The 16,013-nt window shown below is 56.8% G+C and overlaps 1 protein-coding gene and 1 long non-coding RNA gene across 7 annotated transcripts in view; one reads left to right on the top strand and one right to left on the bottom strand.

The window, feature by feature from the left end:
- The window catches only part of LOC144732328 (uncharacterized), a 92,590-nt gene that overhangs the window by 53,373 nt on the left and 23,204 nt on the right, over positions 1-16,013 (top strand). The window contains exon 1 of one of the 5 annotated variants that reach the window (XM_078613805.1): positions 10,872-11,123. The exons of the other annotated variants lie outside the window; for them this stretch is intronic. The gene's annotated coding sequence lies outside the window, so the exon portion shown is untranslated. Of the gene's footprint in view, positions 1-10,871; positions 11,124-16,013 lie in introns of those variants that run through there. 5 annotated transcript variants of the gene reach the window in all.
- On the bottom strand, positions 3,367-6,690 carry LOC144732327 (uncharacterized). Of its 2 annotated transcripts, none has more exons than XR_013588176.1 (2): positions 6,456-6,690; positions 3,367-3,901 (listed from the first exon to the last, which is right to left on the bottom strand). It is a non-coding gene; the product is annotated as an uncharacterized LOC144732327 (long non-coding RNA). The 2 variants fall into 2 exon arrangements; XR_013588175.1 differs by lacking the exon at positions 3,367-3,901 and adding an exon at positions 4,156-4,463.

Here is a 16,013-nt window from a genome sequence, read left to right as displayed (position 1 = left end):
GGTCAGAACGTTACAACAACAATACAGAAACACGATAGGAGTGCAAAGGTAAACAAATCTTTTTTAAAAAAATATGGAAGATCAGGTCCACTGATCTGTCTTAGCTCCTTTTCCAGAAGCGACCTTGGCCATCACAAATGATATCGCCCAACGAGAAGTGACTTATCACGTGGACATTTTTGCATCGGCAAAAAGAATGTTAAATAATCTCGACGTGCGTTTCGTTTCGAGGGCCTTCTGATGCGCGCCATCGGCCTCGCCGTTTTCCCCGCCGTCCGGATTGGCCGTGTTTTGAAAAACAATTACGGAGCGCAAATTGCTCAATTTTTACTCGATTGAAATATATACGTGGCAATCTTCGCCCCCCCACCACCACCTCCTCCTCCTCGTCATGATCCCCGCTGAAGGAGATGAATTTAACGCTAATTGTGTTCTTGTTATTGCGAGCTTCAGCGAGGCTCTCCTGGGGTGAGCAAGCGGAATAATTTAATTATTTTTTTTAAGTTGACCTCGGCAATGAAAGAAGGCGCTGACGCGCAGGGAGGAATGGAGCGTGCGTGACGGGGCCTCGAATGGGGATGGGCATCCTTGCAGCCAAGTGCCACGGGCTCAAAGTGCCACGCAAGCACACGCGCGCGCTCTCTCTCTCTCGCTCTCGCTCTCCCTACCCAGCCCCCACTCTCTCCTGCTCTCTCTCGCCCACTCGCCCGCTCGCTCTCCCTGCAACCCACCTGTTGGCTGTACATTAACTCCCAAGCTCTCTGACCTGCGCCAGGCAGCCATTTGAGTCGCTGGCTCAACAGATGTCTAAGGAGCGTTTGTGTTACCAGCGCGATCTTTATGGCCAACGTAACGTCCCCCCCCCACCCCCTCCGCCCCGCTGTCTCGTGTGTGTGTGTGGGTTATTTCTTTCTTTAAGGGATGCTGCCGCGTGGGTGTAATGGTTAAGCACACTGGACCTGCAACCCAGAGGTCACGGGTTCGACTTGATTTTTCTTTCGACCGCGCGGCAGTTGGGGTACAGTGGTGCAAGTTTTTCTTGAGACCGTCCCAGCAGCGTGGGAAAGGGTTTGCTCGCGCGGGCAGTTGATCGGCAGGGCGACGCGCGGTGGGGTAAATTGTGGGATGCCGTCTCTTCCAATTGTGTCTGGTCAGTGTGGAAGAGTAGGCCAACTACTCTTGAGCTCCCACCAAGTGGAGTCTCTTGAAGCAGCGGCGGTGTGAGTAGGGCTTGACACATTTTTACCCGCTTTGTGGTTTTTGTATCAACATCATCATCATCATCATCAGCCAGGGCCAATCCACTGCTGGATGAAAGTGCCTCGCTCAAATCGTGGCCGCTGCTGCCTCGTTATCCACCGATGGCTCGCAAGCCCCTCGGATATCAAACGCCACGTTTTGTTGCGTTTCAATTATTTAAGATATCCGAGGAGTCTTGTTACCAGACCAATCTTTCACAGCCGCAGCCGATCTCTCTCTCTCTCTCGTTTAATTTTTATTCGGAATTTTTTTTGTTGTCTAACTCCCCAATTGTATCCCGGTCGCACCGACCGTGGTCACGTCGCGAGAATGTTAACCCCGCTCGGATCTCTCGCGGTCCTTCGCGTTGGAGAGCATCGCGCGGAAGCGGACATCGCAGAACTACCGCTAAGATCCCTTCGCGTGACCTCTGGCCCACGGGGTGGCGGTGGGGGGGAAGCACTTTTGTGTAACGTAAACGACCTTCGACGTCCCGCGGAACCGTGCGGGCTCAGCCATCTTCGCTGTGACGCTATCTTCACGGCCGCTGTGCGGTCCCATCCTCGCGCGCTTTTTGTTTTTGTTTCGGACTATTTGTTTCAATCTCTCGCACTCTAATGCGGACGCAAGCCGCTGTCCTACGTCGTGGGGGCGTTGGCTCGCGCGCCACACACGGGCATGAACTCGTATCGTTACGTGCGCGCGGCACAAAGCCGGCGGGGTGCGGGGGGGGGTGGGGGAGCGGTGATGCTCCCCGGATGGGACGGGCTATCGGGGCCGCGGGGGTGGGGGGGGGTGGCCGTCGTGCGCTCTCGCCCGGCCGCGTGCTGCCGTCCGCTCGTTCGCTCGCCCCCTCGAATCGCCGGAGACGCGCGGAGCCAGCGTGGGCGAGCCCCATTGGTCCGCCCCGCCGCTTCAAGGTGTGGTGCGTGCGTGCGTCTCGCTCTAATTACTTTGGAGAGATTCTCTTTGGCGGCTCCTGCCGCTGTGTCTGTGCGCTCGCCAACAGCGCTTGCCCGAACGGTTCTGTCAAGGCTGCACGGGGGATCTTTGTCCTTGTGTTTGCACGCTGCGCTACGAACCCAGCGGCCTGAGTTCGATTCCCGCTCACGGTCAACGATTATCTGTGCTGGTCGTGGGCCTCCCCTGGGCCTCGCCTAGGTCGACTCAGGCTCAAATGAGCACCTGGTGCAATGTGTAAACGGCCACCCACCCCCTCATGTCGGCCTTCATAGGTGCTCGCAACAGAACTTAGCCTCTGTTAAGGCCATACGGGGATATCTGTCTTGTGTGTGTGACATCATCTCAAGTCAGTTGAGCGGGCGTGTGAGCGAGGATCGTTGGGTGAGCGAGCAAGTGAGTGAGCGGGTGAGCGTGTGAGCGAGGATCGTTGGGTGAGCGAGCAAGTGAGTGAGCGGGTGAGCGTGTGAGCGAGGATCGTTGGGTGAGCGGGCAAGTGAGTGAGCGGGTGAGCGTGTGACCGAGGATCGTTGGGTGAGCGGGCGAGTGAGTGAGTGGGCGAGCGTGTGAGCGAGGATCGTTGGATGAGCGAGTGAGTAAACGGGTGAGCGTGTGAGCGAGGATCGTTGGGCGAGCGAGTGAGTGAACGGGTGAGCGTGTGAGCGAGGATCGTTGGATGAGCGAGTGAGTGAACGGGTGAGCGTGTGAGCGAGGATCGTTGGATGAGCGAGTGAGTGAGCGGGTGAGCGTGTGAACGAGGATTGTTGGGTGAGCGGGTGAGCGTGTGAGCGAGGATCGTTGGGCGAGCGGGCGAGCGTGTGAGCGAGGATCGTTGGGCGAGCGGGTGAGCGTGTGAGCGAGGATCGTTGGGCGAGCGGGCGAGCGGGCGTTTCTCTGCATGAGATGCCGCACTTCACCCCTCTCGCCCCCAGCAACAGCTCCGGTGAAAACACGGACGGATGTCTGGGAGGGGGCGCGTGCTTGTGTGTGTGTGTGGGTAGTTGTGTGTGTGTGTGTGTGTGTGTGTGTGTGTGGGTAGTTGTGTGTGTGTGTGGGTAGTTGTGTGTGTGTGGGTAGTTGTGTGTGCGCGTGCATACGCACGTGTGTGTGTGTGGGTAGTTGTGTGTGTGCATACGTGCATTTGTGTACGCATTAAACAAATTTAACTCGTGTTTAGCTCTGTATTTAGAATAGTATTTAGCTCAGTAGTTTGCAAAACACGAACCAAAACAATCCGCAACCAGTCCACGCATTTTTTTTGCGCCTTTCCTGCTTTTCGTCGTCATGTGTAGGCCTTCATCTGGCAGTGGATGGATCACGGCTGATGATGATAGTGGTTTTAACGGGGTGGGAGGGTTGGGGTGAGAGGGGGAGGGGGGGGGATGGTTAGTGGAGAGGAAGCTATGAAGCCGGCGACCCGAGTTCGACTCCCGGTTTCGGCTGGCCAGCGTGATAATGACGGAGTGGTATCTGGACCAAGTCCCCTTTCCTTTCAGTGTAACCCGGTGCTGAAGTACGGCCAAGCGACGGCAGAGCCCTGATGTCACTCGCCGTCACCCACAACTTCCGTCGTTGGGTCGTAGGTTTTTGGCTGCAGAGTCGAATCGAATCCAGGATTTGCCACCGTTGCCGCTACAGTCTCTCCGAACACGGCCATCACGAATCCACCGAGTTACCCAGGCAGACCTCCCCGAATGTAAATCTTGAAGAAAAAAAAAAATTAATAATCACGTCGACATCTGCGCATCGATTTGCCGACCCACTTGTGGCTGGCTGCTCCACGGAGCCCGGCCAATCGATGTCGATCACGGAGGCCGCTGCCGTTCCTCGCCACTCGTGGAGACTCTGGCTGCATCCCTCCCCCCCCCTGCACCCCCCCCCCCTTCACACTTCTCAAATCTTCTCGGCCACTCTCCCGCGCCCGATGATGGGTCCTTGTTTTATTTTTTACCACCCCCCCCCACCCACACGCACCGAGACGAAAAAAAGTAATGCGGAATGCACGGCGATCTCATCGGCATAAATCTCGGAGGCTAAGCAGGCTTGAGCCTGGTTAGTAGTAGCCGGGCAGCGTCGCCTACGGTGCCGCTGCTGGTGCACGTGGCTGCTGCTACCCCAGTCCTGTGCGGGCAGCGGTGAGGGTTGGTGGTTCGCGCACGGATGATGTTATGCAATTCCCCTTCCCGTGGGCGGCCATCGATGAGGTGCTGTCCGTGCCCTGGCTCGCCACGAGAGGGCGGTGCAGCAAGTGGTCTAATCGCCATCTGTTTCCATCCATACGGGGGGGTAGAAGGATAGTGTTGCTGCGCGGGTTTCTCCCCTCTTGTATACACAACTCATGAATTGGCTGAAAACTTCTTAAAATAAAAACACCCAATGTAGCAGCAGCAAGGGGCCCTCCCGAAAATAATTGTTGGGACTCGGTGAGGCTTCGCCGTATAAATAAACCAATCGTGTACATTTTTAAATCCTTTATATTAAGTTCACTTGCTTGCTTGCTTGCGCGCTTACGACCGTGCAAATCTTTCTGTCGTTTTTTAACCCACTTCCCGTGATCCAATCGAGCTGACATGTTGCACACTGACTCGTTGTGCGTGACAATTTCCAAAATGTTACACTTTTTAGGAAAAAATAAATTATATTTAATTACCAATTGCTTAATGGTGGCAGGCAATCATCTGACCCATAGGTGGCAGCCATCTCAAGCCAGAGGACGAGAGGACTCTAGCCGCCACGCATATAAAGGATTTATAGTGAAAAACTTTGTTTTTACGGGTTAATTTTTTACCTCCCCCTCTAGCGTCGCGTGTATGCACGAAGACGCCACACGGCAGAGGGTCGTGCGCAAGGTGCAATGCCGTCTGATTGTTTACATGTCTTTATCTGCTGCTGCAAGCAACAACAACAACGATGACGACGATGTTAGCGATGATGCTTCGTTTGTTGCCGTGAACATCGAACCCAGATCCTAACCGCTTATTTTTAAATGCCTATAGCTGGCAGGCAGACTATATGTGTCCCGGTGACTCTCTGATGGTTGGTGTTTGGTCCTTGCTGTTAATTCACGGCACTTTGAAAACTATGAATAGGTTTTACCCTTTATGGCAATACGCCAGGAGGTGTTAAGATGTTCAAACACCAAATAGAAACCTTTTTCAAGGAATCAAGTTGCTGCATTAACCACACGCTCAGTGCTTGTGGTGAACATGAAAACAAACACGCTCTGATAATCTACGGCATTGTCTTTGAAACTGATTGGCCTACACCAGAGACAGCCTTCTTAATGACCTACTCTCACCAGTGTCAGACCACAGAACGCCAACATGCGAACAGTACGGAGACAATGCGCGCGTATCGGAGCATCTGTAGCTCAGGGCGAGCAGTGAGATCGCTCTCCTTGAGGGCATTGATCGGCTAGGGTTTACTTAATTTGTCTCTTGCTGTCACGATCACCATTTTTCTGCCAACGCTCTCCCCCACCCGCCCGCGACCCATCGCCGCCACCCTTCCCTCGCCCCCGTGCCGCCGAGCGAAACAAATCGATCGGCGGCACCGCGCCGGCGCTGGGGGCGCACACGAGCAGCACGGTTGGACGACGACGACGACGAAACGCGACGCGTTGGTCAACAACGCGTCGGGGCCTTGAAGGGAGAAGGAAAACAAAGCCCCATCGAATAAGCATGGCACCTTCGATTGGCACGGTTGGTAGAGGTCGCAAACGGGTTTTGATTCCTTATTCGTACCCGTACCCGCCCGCACCAGGGTCGCAAAAGGGTACCCGTACCCGTACCCGGTCGGGTACGGGTACGGGTACCCGTTCCATACCCGTACACGTACCCTACCTAAAATGAGTGACAAGCGGTTACTCACCAGTGACTCACGGCCTACCCGTACCTGGCCGCACCAGGGTCGCAAACGGGTACCCGTACCCGGCCGGGTATGGGTAGCCGGGTATCGGGTAGGGTATGGGTATCGGGTACCCGGTTGCGACCTCTGACGGTTGGCTACGTACGGTGCGAAAGAAGTTAAACGTTACGGACGTAGCGCCGCAGATTCGGCGCGGTGTCACCAAATCGGCGAAACTTTCCCGCTCGCATCAACGGCCCTGATCTTGCCCCCACGTGATATTCCAAACTTCCTCGTCTCTTAACCCCCCCCCCCCCGCCGCCCCCGTCCTGCACAGATGTCCCATCCATCACAACCTCCTCTTTCTGATTCGCATCTTCAGCCCCCCCCCCCCTTTGTTTCCTTACCACCTTCTAATCTGAAGCCTGCAAAAGTCACCAACACGACACGCTTCGCCAGCCTGCACAAGCGGGTCCCATCACTCGCAGGCTCCCTTCGTCTTCCGCATTACGACAGCGATCTCCCTCTCCTGCCGCGTTCCGTTCCCAACTTAACATTTTTTCACCCCCCCCCCTCCCCCCCCACCGTTGTGCAATCGTGAAATTTCTCTCGCGTCGACCGTTTGTGCTCGCTGTGTTGCACCGCACGGACATCGGGAGGGTGGGGGGGGGGGAGTATGGGTCAGTTGTCCCAAAAAGGGCAGCAAACAGGGCAGCAAGATGATCGGGAGAGGGAAGGGGATGCCGGGGATGGACGGGGGGGGGGGGGAGGGCACGTCTCAAGACGAGTAGCAGCGGGACGAGAGGAGGAGATTGAAAACGTATTTCGTTTAGATTGTGAACTCATTCCTTTAGAACTGCTTATTGTTGTGTTCAGTTTGTTGTCCTTTCCCTCCGCACCTCCTATTAGCACGGTTGGCTACTGTATTTACATACAGGAGCGGCGGCGCAGGAAGGAGAGGAATGACCGGGCCAAGATGTCAAAGGGGATGAGAGAGGGTGGTGGTACTGATGAGAGGTTAAGGGAGAGAGAAGGAAGGGGAGAGAAGGTTTAGGAGCGAGAGAATGAAGGAGCGAACGGACGGAAGCTGCAGGGAGTCTGTTGCCACGGGCGAAACGTCGGACATCGTTCGGAGGGACATGCGGCGCGACCCGATAAAACGCGTCGGAGAATTAAGTCGAACTGATTTCCTGCTCAAATGGAGCGTTAGGGGCATTGTTCCTCTGAGGCAGCGGTGGAAACTCAACATTCCTCTGGTGGGTGCGAGTTGCTCCATAGCAAAAGCCACCGTTGACTTGCCCACAGAAAGAAAGCGGTATATATTTTACCAGCCCCGGGAGGGATGATTGGCCGGAGTCGACCCACGACCAGGATTTTAACCTCGCGTCGCTCCGATCGCGAACCGCTGGGCAAGAGAATTGCACGGAGAGATCTCAACTCTGGGTGTCGGTACGGTGGCTCGACCTCGAGTCGTGAACTCTCAACTCTGGGCGTGGGTCTTGACCTCGTCGTGAACTCTGAACTCTGAGCGTGGGTGAGCGTCTCGACCTCTTAGTCGTGAACTCTGAACTCTAAGGGTGGGTGAGCGTCTCGACCTCCCGCCGTGAACTCTGAGCGTGGGTCTCGACCTCCCGCCGTGAACTCTGAACTCTAAGCGTGGGTGAGCGTCTTGACCTCTAAGTCGTGAACTCTCAACTCTGAGCGTGGGTGAGCGTCTTGACCTCTCAGTCGTGAACTCTCAACTCTGAGCGTGGGTCTCGGCCTCCCGTCGTGAACTCTGAACTCTGAGCGTGGGTGAGCGTCTCGACCTCCCGCCGTGAACTCTGAACTCTGAGGGTGGGTGAGCGTCTCGACCTCTCGTCGTGAACTCCGGCCGTGCACGTCGTCGATGAAGGTCGGCGTCAGCTCCTGCAAAGTTGAGCCTCTTGAGACTCGCCCATTGGACTGGATTGTCTGGTTTGTTGTTGTTCCAGGAAGCTGCTGCTGCTGCTGCCTCCGAGTTGTGGCGTGGGAGGGGGGGACGGGGGCGGCGTGGGGTGGAGGGGTGAGCAGAGGAAGAGTTTGCGAATTTCTAGTGGGTTTTTTTTTCTTCCGCAGTCCAAACACTCCTGTTTTTTGCACCACCGCACATCCAAAGCCGCCCGTGCGTGCGTGCGGTGGCCCGGTCCAGCGAGCTCATTCGACCCTCGGCGTGCACCTAGCCTGGCACGAGCACTGCGGCGAGGTTACCGAGCGGCGAACGAGTGGGCCCCGTTGTCACGGTCGTTGGCGGGCGGCCTTGATAGGCGCTCGCCAAGCGACGGTTTGTGGATGGCGAAAGGAAGATCCTGGGTCTTTGCGTGGCCCTCGTGAGAGTTTCTGTGGCCAGTGTGCGTGCGAGTGTCATTAGTGGGAAAACGCCGAATTAAAATAGAATTTGGCGCAGCATTGCAATGCAGGGCCGCTCCTGAATAGATGTCTCGGGACTCGCCAACTTGTCCTGGATGACCAACATAATTACCAGCAGCAGCAATGGCGGGGGTTATCTGTGCTCGCCCTGGGCCTCCCCCTAGGTCGACTCGGCCTCAAATACGTACTGTACCCGGTGCAGTGTTTAAACATCAACAACTGAGGCGGCTTGGAGTGGTGCTGGCCACATCACCCCCCATGTGTCACCTTGTCGACGTTCATAGGTGCCGCTCGCTAACAGCACTTGTCCCAACAGTCTGTTAAGGCTATGTGGGGGATCTTTGTGTGTGCGTGTGTGCGCGCGCGTGCGCACGCACTCATGAATTGCATGTACGTGTGTGTGCGCGTAATTGTTGGTGTAACCTTAAGCCGATGTTTTACACCAAGTCAGGTTTATAAATCATCTTGAGCAACAAACCCTAACCCTAGACTCACCCACAGACCCATAGACTCACACAGAGACCCACAGACTCGCACCCAGACCCATAGACTCACGCACACAGACCCATAGACTCACACACAGACCCATAGACTGGCACACAGACCCATAGACTCTCACATAGACCCATAGACTCACACACAGACCCATAGACTCACACAAAGACCCATAGACCCATAGACTCTCACACAGACCCATAGACTCGTACACAGGCCCATAGACTCGCACACAGACCCATAGACTCACACACAGACCCATAGACTCGCACACAGACCCATAGACTCACATACAGACTCATAGACTCACACACAGACCCATAGATTCACACAAAGACCCATAGACCCATAGACTCGCACACAGACCCATAGACTCGCACACAGACCCATAAACTCTAACCCCTCACCCTTCGCCAAACCTCACCCAGTCCCCGCTAACATTGGCACTGCTTTGCCCAGCTCCGACTGGGTTAAGTTTTGCATTTCCTAGCCCCCTTTCGGGGGTCGATAAGACACAAAATCCGCGACCACAGCCCGGATCACGTGCCCACGCTCGCGCGTTCTAAATCCGAAACCGGTTGTGGTGGTGGTGGCAGCAGCAGCGGTCGCGTCAGGGGTGGCGTCAGGGGTGGCGATCAGGACGGCGATGGCTGTGGCGGTGGCGATGATGCACACGTTCGGGATGCGAGATGGTGGCGGGGGGTTGAGGGGTTGGCGGCTCACACACAGATGGAGTTAGCGAGTCGCGATCTGAGTTCTTCCTGAGAGTGTTGGGGGGGGGGGGGTTGGTTGAGGCGGTGGCGGTGGCGGTGGTGGTTGTTGCGATGATGTACACGCTCGGGATGCGAGATGGTGGCGAGGGGGGGGGTTGGCGGCTCACACACACATGAAGTTAGCGAGTGGCGATCTGAGTTCTTCCTGAGAGCGTTAGGGGGGGGGGGGTTGAGGCGTTGGCGGTGGTGGTTGTTGCGATGATGTACATGCTCGGGACCTGAGATGGTGGCGAGGGGGGGGGGTTGAGGGGTTGGCGGGTCACACACAGATGAAGTTAGCGAGTGGCGATCTGAGTTCTTCTTGAGAGCGTTGGGGGGGGGGGGGGGGTTGGTTGAGGCGTTGGCGGTGGAGTGCAATAAATAAAACCGGCCCTCTGCATCTCGCGAGTTCGTACGAAGACGCCACAATGCGTCTTCGCCAACGGGACACTTATTTTCCAATTACACCTATGGGCTTGAGCCGCACGCAAAGAACTCTCGGCGTGTTTTTTGTCCGCTGGGGGGGGGGGGGTCTCATCAGCAAGCAAAGCTTGACGAGTAGTAGTAGCTTGCTCCGTGATGTACGCCGCTTTGTAAAATCCGCTGCTGGTCGAAAAGCCTCTCCCCCCCCCCACCCCCATCACTGTGTCGTTCACGGGGGGGGAGGTGGTTGTTTGACCTGACTCCACCAGAATATGTATCATGCCCGCCCTGCCCTCCATTTCCCGGATCATCCTGGGAAGAGGCAGGCCCTGCATGTAACAGTGGATCGGCGGCAAGGGTTTGCCTTGCACGCGTGCGCTCGGAGTGGAGTCTATGTCGGGCTCTTTGTGCGCGCGTGAGTTTGAAGACTCCGCGCGTCCTTCTCCTGCTGCCCGCATGCCGCGTGTGCCTGCCCCTCTCTCTCCCATTTCCTGCTCCAGCTGTCCCCCCTCATCTCTGCCTGTCCCAGAGCCACAGTGCACCCCAAGTCCGTTTAGAAATCCTTGGAAGCCTCTCCCACCCCCACCCCACCCACCACCACCCCCCACACCCCCCACCACCTCCTCACCTCCCTCCACCCTTCCCCCCACCCACTCCATCCTTCCCCTCTTGCCCGCAAAAATCCACTCCGTCCTGACCCCCCCCACTCACACCCCCCCCCATCCCCCAGCCCTTCACTAAAACCATCTCACCGGTGTCGATTCTTGGGTCGCCACGGCGTCCGACGTTTCGCCAACCACCCCCCCCGCCCCGCGCGCTTGTGGGAACTTCTGTTCTAAGCGAACGGATTGGACGGTGGAGGTGTGTGCGGGCGGCGGGGGGGGATGGGGAAGCGTCTGCATCCACTTTGCCGAACGGCGCGCGGGCACGGCCACGTCGGAGAGAGAGCGAGAGAAGCGCAGCGGCACGACCGCCGGGCAATCCTGCCGTGGCGGGTAGCCCCCTACGGTTGACGTCGAGGTGGGTTGCGGTGGTGGCGGTGATGGTTGTGAAGTTGGCACGGTAGGGGGACACAGGTGGTGCGTCGGCCAGTCGTCGTCTCAGTCAGTCGACCCGTGGCACATGGGACTGCCCCGTGACCTCCTGCGTCTGCCCCGTGACCTCCTGCCGGCGGGCGTTCGACGCTTCACGTGGCCTCAACGTGCACCTAGCCTGGCACAAGCGCCGTGGTAACGAACGGCGGTTGTTGTTGTTGGTGGTGGTGGTGATGACGGTGATGAGACGGTGATGCTGAGATGGGCTCCGTGTTGGAGTTGCGCCCGAGGCTGTGGTTGGGGTTTGGAGTGGCGATGGTTGGTCGACAGGCGGGCGGGCAGTGGAGCTGCCGCAGATTTTTAATTGCCCCCCCACCCCCACCTTGTTGCTTGCGTTACGGTGCCCTGGCTGAAGTGAGGTCGTGGGCTTGGGGGAGAGGATATGGGATGAGAATGGGGCAAGGCACTCATGCGCACAGCTCGCGCACACACACGTGTGCACACACTCGCTCGCGCACACTCACTCGTTCCACACACACACGGGTGTACACACTCCCTCACACACACACACACACTCATTCGCGCACACATACACGTGTGTACACACTCGCTCACACACACACACATTCGCTCACACACACACACGTGTGTACACACTCCCTCACACACACACACGCATTCGCGCACACACACACACGTGTGTACACACTCCCTCACACACACACACACACTCGCTCGCACACACACACACGTGTGTACACACTCACTCACACACACACACACACTCGCTCACACACACACTCGCTCACACACACACACACGTGTGTACACACTCCCTCACACACACACACACACTCGCTCGCACACACACACACGTGTGTACACACTCACTCACACACACACACACACTCGCTCGCACACACACACACGTGTGTACACACTCACTCACACACACACACACTCGCTCACACACACACTCGCTCACACACACACGTGTGTACACACTCACTCACACACACACTCGCTCACACACACACTCTCACACACACACACACTCGCTCACACACACACACTCGCTCACACACGCACACATACACTCGCTCGCACACACACTCACCGTCATGCGTGCGCACCCGTTTTGTTCGTTAATTCTGACACTGTTTGGCACTTGCACGATTGTACGCAGGTGTGTTCCACCCCGTTGGGACTCCTCCCACACACACACGCACGCACACGCACGCACGCGCACGCACGCACGCACACACACACACGCACACACACGCGCACGCACACGCACGCGCACACGCACGCACACGCACGCACACGCACGCGCACGCACACACACGCACGCACACACGCACGCGCACGCACACACACGCACGCACACACGCACGAACACACGCACACACACGCACACACACGCACACACGCACACGCACGCGCACGCACGCACACGCACGCACACGCACACACGCACGCACGCACACACGCACGCACACTGGCAAACACGGCTTTGCAGACTTAAAGACAAAGATCCCCCGTGTAGCCTTCAACAGGCTCCTGGGGAAAGTGCTGTAAGAAAGTAGCACTGAGGGAGTGGTATGGCCAGCATCGCCCCGGCCACCTTTGTCTCCCTAGTGGCGATGTTTACACATCACAACAGCTAGTTATTTGAGGCTGAGTCGACCTAGGGGAGGCCCAGGACCGTTTCGGATATTTGTCGTTGATGTTGGCTGTCAGCGGGATTGGAACTCAGGTCACCGGGTTCGTAGTACAGTGCGCTAGATACACAACACAGACAAAGATCTCCCGTGTAGCCTTGAACAAACTGAGCAAGTGCTGTTAGCGAGCTCCTGTGAAGGCCGGCACGGCACGCGAGAAGGGTGGGTGGCCAGCACCACGCCCGGCCGCCTTTGTCTCCCCGGTGGCGATGTTTACACACCGCACCAGGTACTCCTTTTTAGGCCGAGTCGACCTAGGCTAGGCCCAGGCCGGGTTCTGACATTCGCCACCGATGTTGGCCGTGAGCGGGAATCGAACTCCGGTCTCCGGGTTGGGAGCGCGAACCGCTCCACAGCTCCACGCCCGCTTGCGCTCACTTCACCCCGCTCGCTCGCTCGCTCGCTATCCGGTCAGGTGGCCATGTGGTTAGTGCGCCCCCCGGCTCACAAAGAGGAAGGTCATAAGTTCAAATCCTGGCCAGGGCCTGCTTGACTTGACCCATCGTCTTGACGGGCCGCCATAAAGTACGAACCGCTTCTTTTTTTTGGGGGGGTGGGGGGGAGACGTCAACGGCGGTGGTTGTTGTTCTGACAGCCGTCGAGGTGGGAACGCGGCGTCTCCACTGCTGGCTTAGCTTTGTGTGTTGCCGATTGCCCATTGCAAGTGTGGAGGTGTAAGACGGCACAGATCCCGCATGGTGCATTGCAGATCACGCACGCACGCATGTACGCACGCGTGTACGTTGAGTCTCTTTCGCACCGTACGTAGTGAACCGTGCTGTTCGGAGGTGCGCGGAAAGGATGATGAAATAAACACAAAAAAGCAGTTCTAAAGAAGTAAATAAATGTAGGGGGGCACGTGCTGTTAGCGAGCACCTATTAAGGCAAGTCACACACTGACGCACGCTCATTCACACTCGCACAACAACAACAAACAGCTGCCTCTTAATGGCGGTGACATCACCACAGGGCTTGTGCCAGGCTAGGTGCGCTTTGAGGAAGAGTGACGTGTGGGAAGCTCTCCGGCAGGAGGTCAAAGTGCACGCTCGCACTCACTTGCGCACATTCACACAAACACGCTCTCACGCACACGTTCGCTCTCACACGCTCTCACACGCTCTCACACGCTTACTCTCGCTCTCTCACGCTGAATCTATCTCGCACTCATTTTCAAACGCTTACACTCTCTAGCGCACACACTCTCATATGCTCACTCTCTCACGCTCACTCTCGCACACGCTCACTCTCTCACACGCTCACTCTCTCATGCTCACTCTCTCACGCGCTCACACTCTCACACGCTCACTCTCTCACGCTCACTCTCTCACACGCTCACTCTCTCGCACGGTCACTCTCTCGCGCTCACTCTCTCACACGCTCACTCTCTCGCACACTCTCACACGCTCACTCTCTCACGCTCACTCTCTCACACGCTCACTCTCTCACGCTCACTCTCTCACATGCTCACTCTCTCACGCTCACTCTCTCGCACACTCTCACACGCTCACTCTCTCACACGCTCAATCTCTCACACGCTCACTCTCTCACACGCTCACTCTCTCACACGCTCAATCTCTCACTCTCTCTCACGCTCACTCTCTCACACGCTCACTCTCTCTCACGCTCACTCTCTCACACGCTCACTCTCTCACACGCTCAATCTCTCACTCTCTCTCACGCTCACTCTCTCACACGCTCACTCTCTCACACGCTCACTCTCTCACGCTCACTCTCTCACGCTCAATCTCTCACACGCTCACTCTCTCACGCTCACTCTCTCACTCTCACACGCTCACTCTCTCACGCTCACTCTCTCACACGCTCACTCTCTCACGCTCACTCTCTCACACGCTCACTCTCTCACGCTCAATCTCTCACACGCTCACTCTCTCGCACGCTCACTCTCACACGCTCAATCTCTCACTCTCTCACACGCTCAATCTCTCACACGCTCACTCTCTCACGCTCACTCTCTCGCACGCTCACTCTCTCACACGCTCACTCTCTCACACGCTCACTCTCTCACGCTCAATCTCTCACACGCTCACTCTCTCGCACGCTCACTCTCACACGCTCAATCTCTCACTCTCTCACACGCTCAATCTCTCACACGCTCACTCTCTCACGCTCACTCTCTCGCACGCTCACTCTCTCACACGCTCACTCTCTCACACGCTCACTCTCTCACGCTCACTCTCTCACACGCTCACTCTCTCACGCTCAATCTCTCACACGCTCACTCACACGCTCACTCTCTCACACGCTCACTCTCTCACTCTCTCACACGCTCACACTCTCGCACACTCTCTCACGCTCACTCTCTCACACGCTCAATCTCTCACACGCTCACTCTCTCACGCTCACTCTCTCACGCTCACTCTCTCACACGCTCACTCTCTCACACGCTCACTCTCACACGCTCAATCTCTCACACGCTCACTCTCTCACGCTCACTCTCTCACGCTCACTCTCTCACTCTCTCACTCTCTCACACGCTCAATCTCTCACACGCTCACTCTCTCACGCGCTCACTCTCTCACGCTCACTCTCTCACACGCTCACTCTCTCACACGCTCACTCTCTCACGCTCACTCTCTCACACGCTCACTCTCTCACACGCTCACTCTCACACGCTCAATCTCTCACACGCTCACTCTCTCACACGCTCACTCTCTCACACGCTCACTCTCTCACACGCTCACTCTCTCACGCTCACTCTCTCACACGCTCACTCTCTCACACGCTCACTCTCTCACATGCTCACTCTCTCACACGCTCACTCTCTCACACGCTCACTCTCTCACGCTCACTCTCTCACACGCTCACTCTCTCACGCTCACTCTCTCACACGCTCACTCTCTCTCACGCTCACTCTCTCACACGCTCACTCTCTCACACGCTCACTCTCTCACGCTCACTCTCTCACACGCTCACTCTCTCACACGCTCACTCTCTCACGCTCACTCTCTCACATGCTCACTCTCACACGCTCAATCTCTCACACGCTCACTCTCTCACGCTCACTCTCTCACACGCTCACTCTCTCACACGCTCACTCTCTCACGCTCACTCTCTCACACGCTCACTCTCTCACGCTCTCTCACTCTCTCATCGCTCACTCTCTCACATCGCTCACGCTCTCACTCGCACACGCT

The sequence above is a fragment of the Lampetra planeri genome, chromosome 42 (assembly GCF_965212315.1).
Source record: "Lampetra planeri chromosome 42, kcLamPlan1.2.h2, whole genome shotgun sequence".
Taxonomy (NCBI): Eukaryota; Metazoa; Chordata; class Hyperoartia; order Petromyzontiformes; family Petromyzontidae; genus Lampetra; species Lampetra planeri.
The sequence above is the reverse complement of the archived record's forward strand: the minus strand, read 5'-3'. Positions and strand labels throughout refer to the sequence as shown.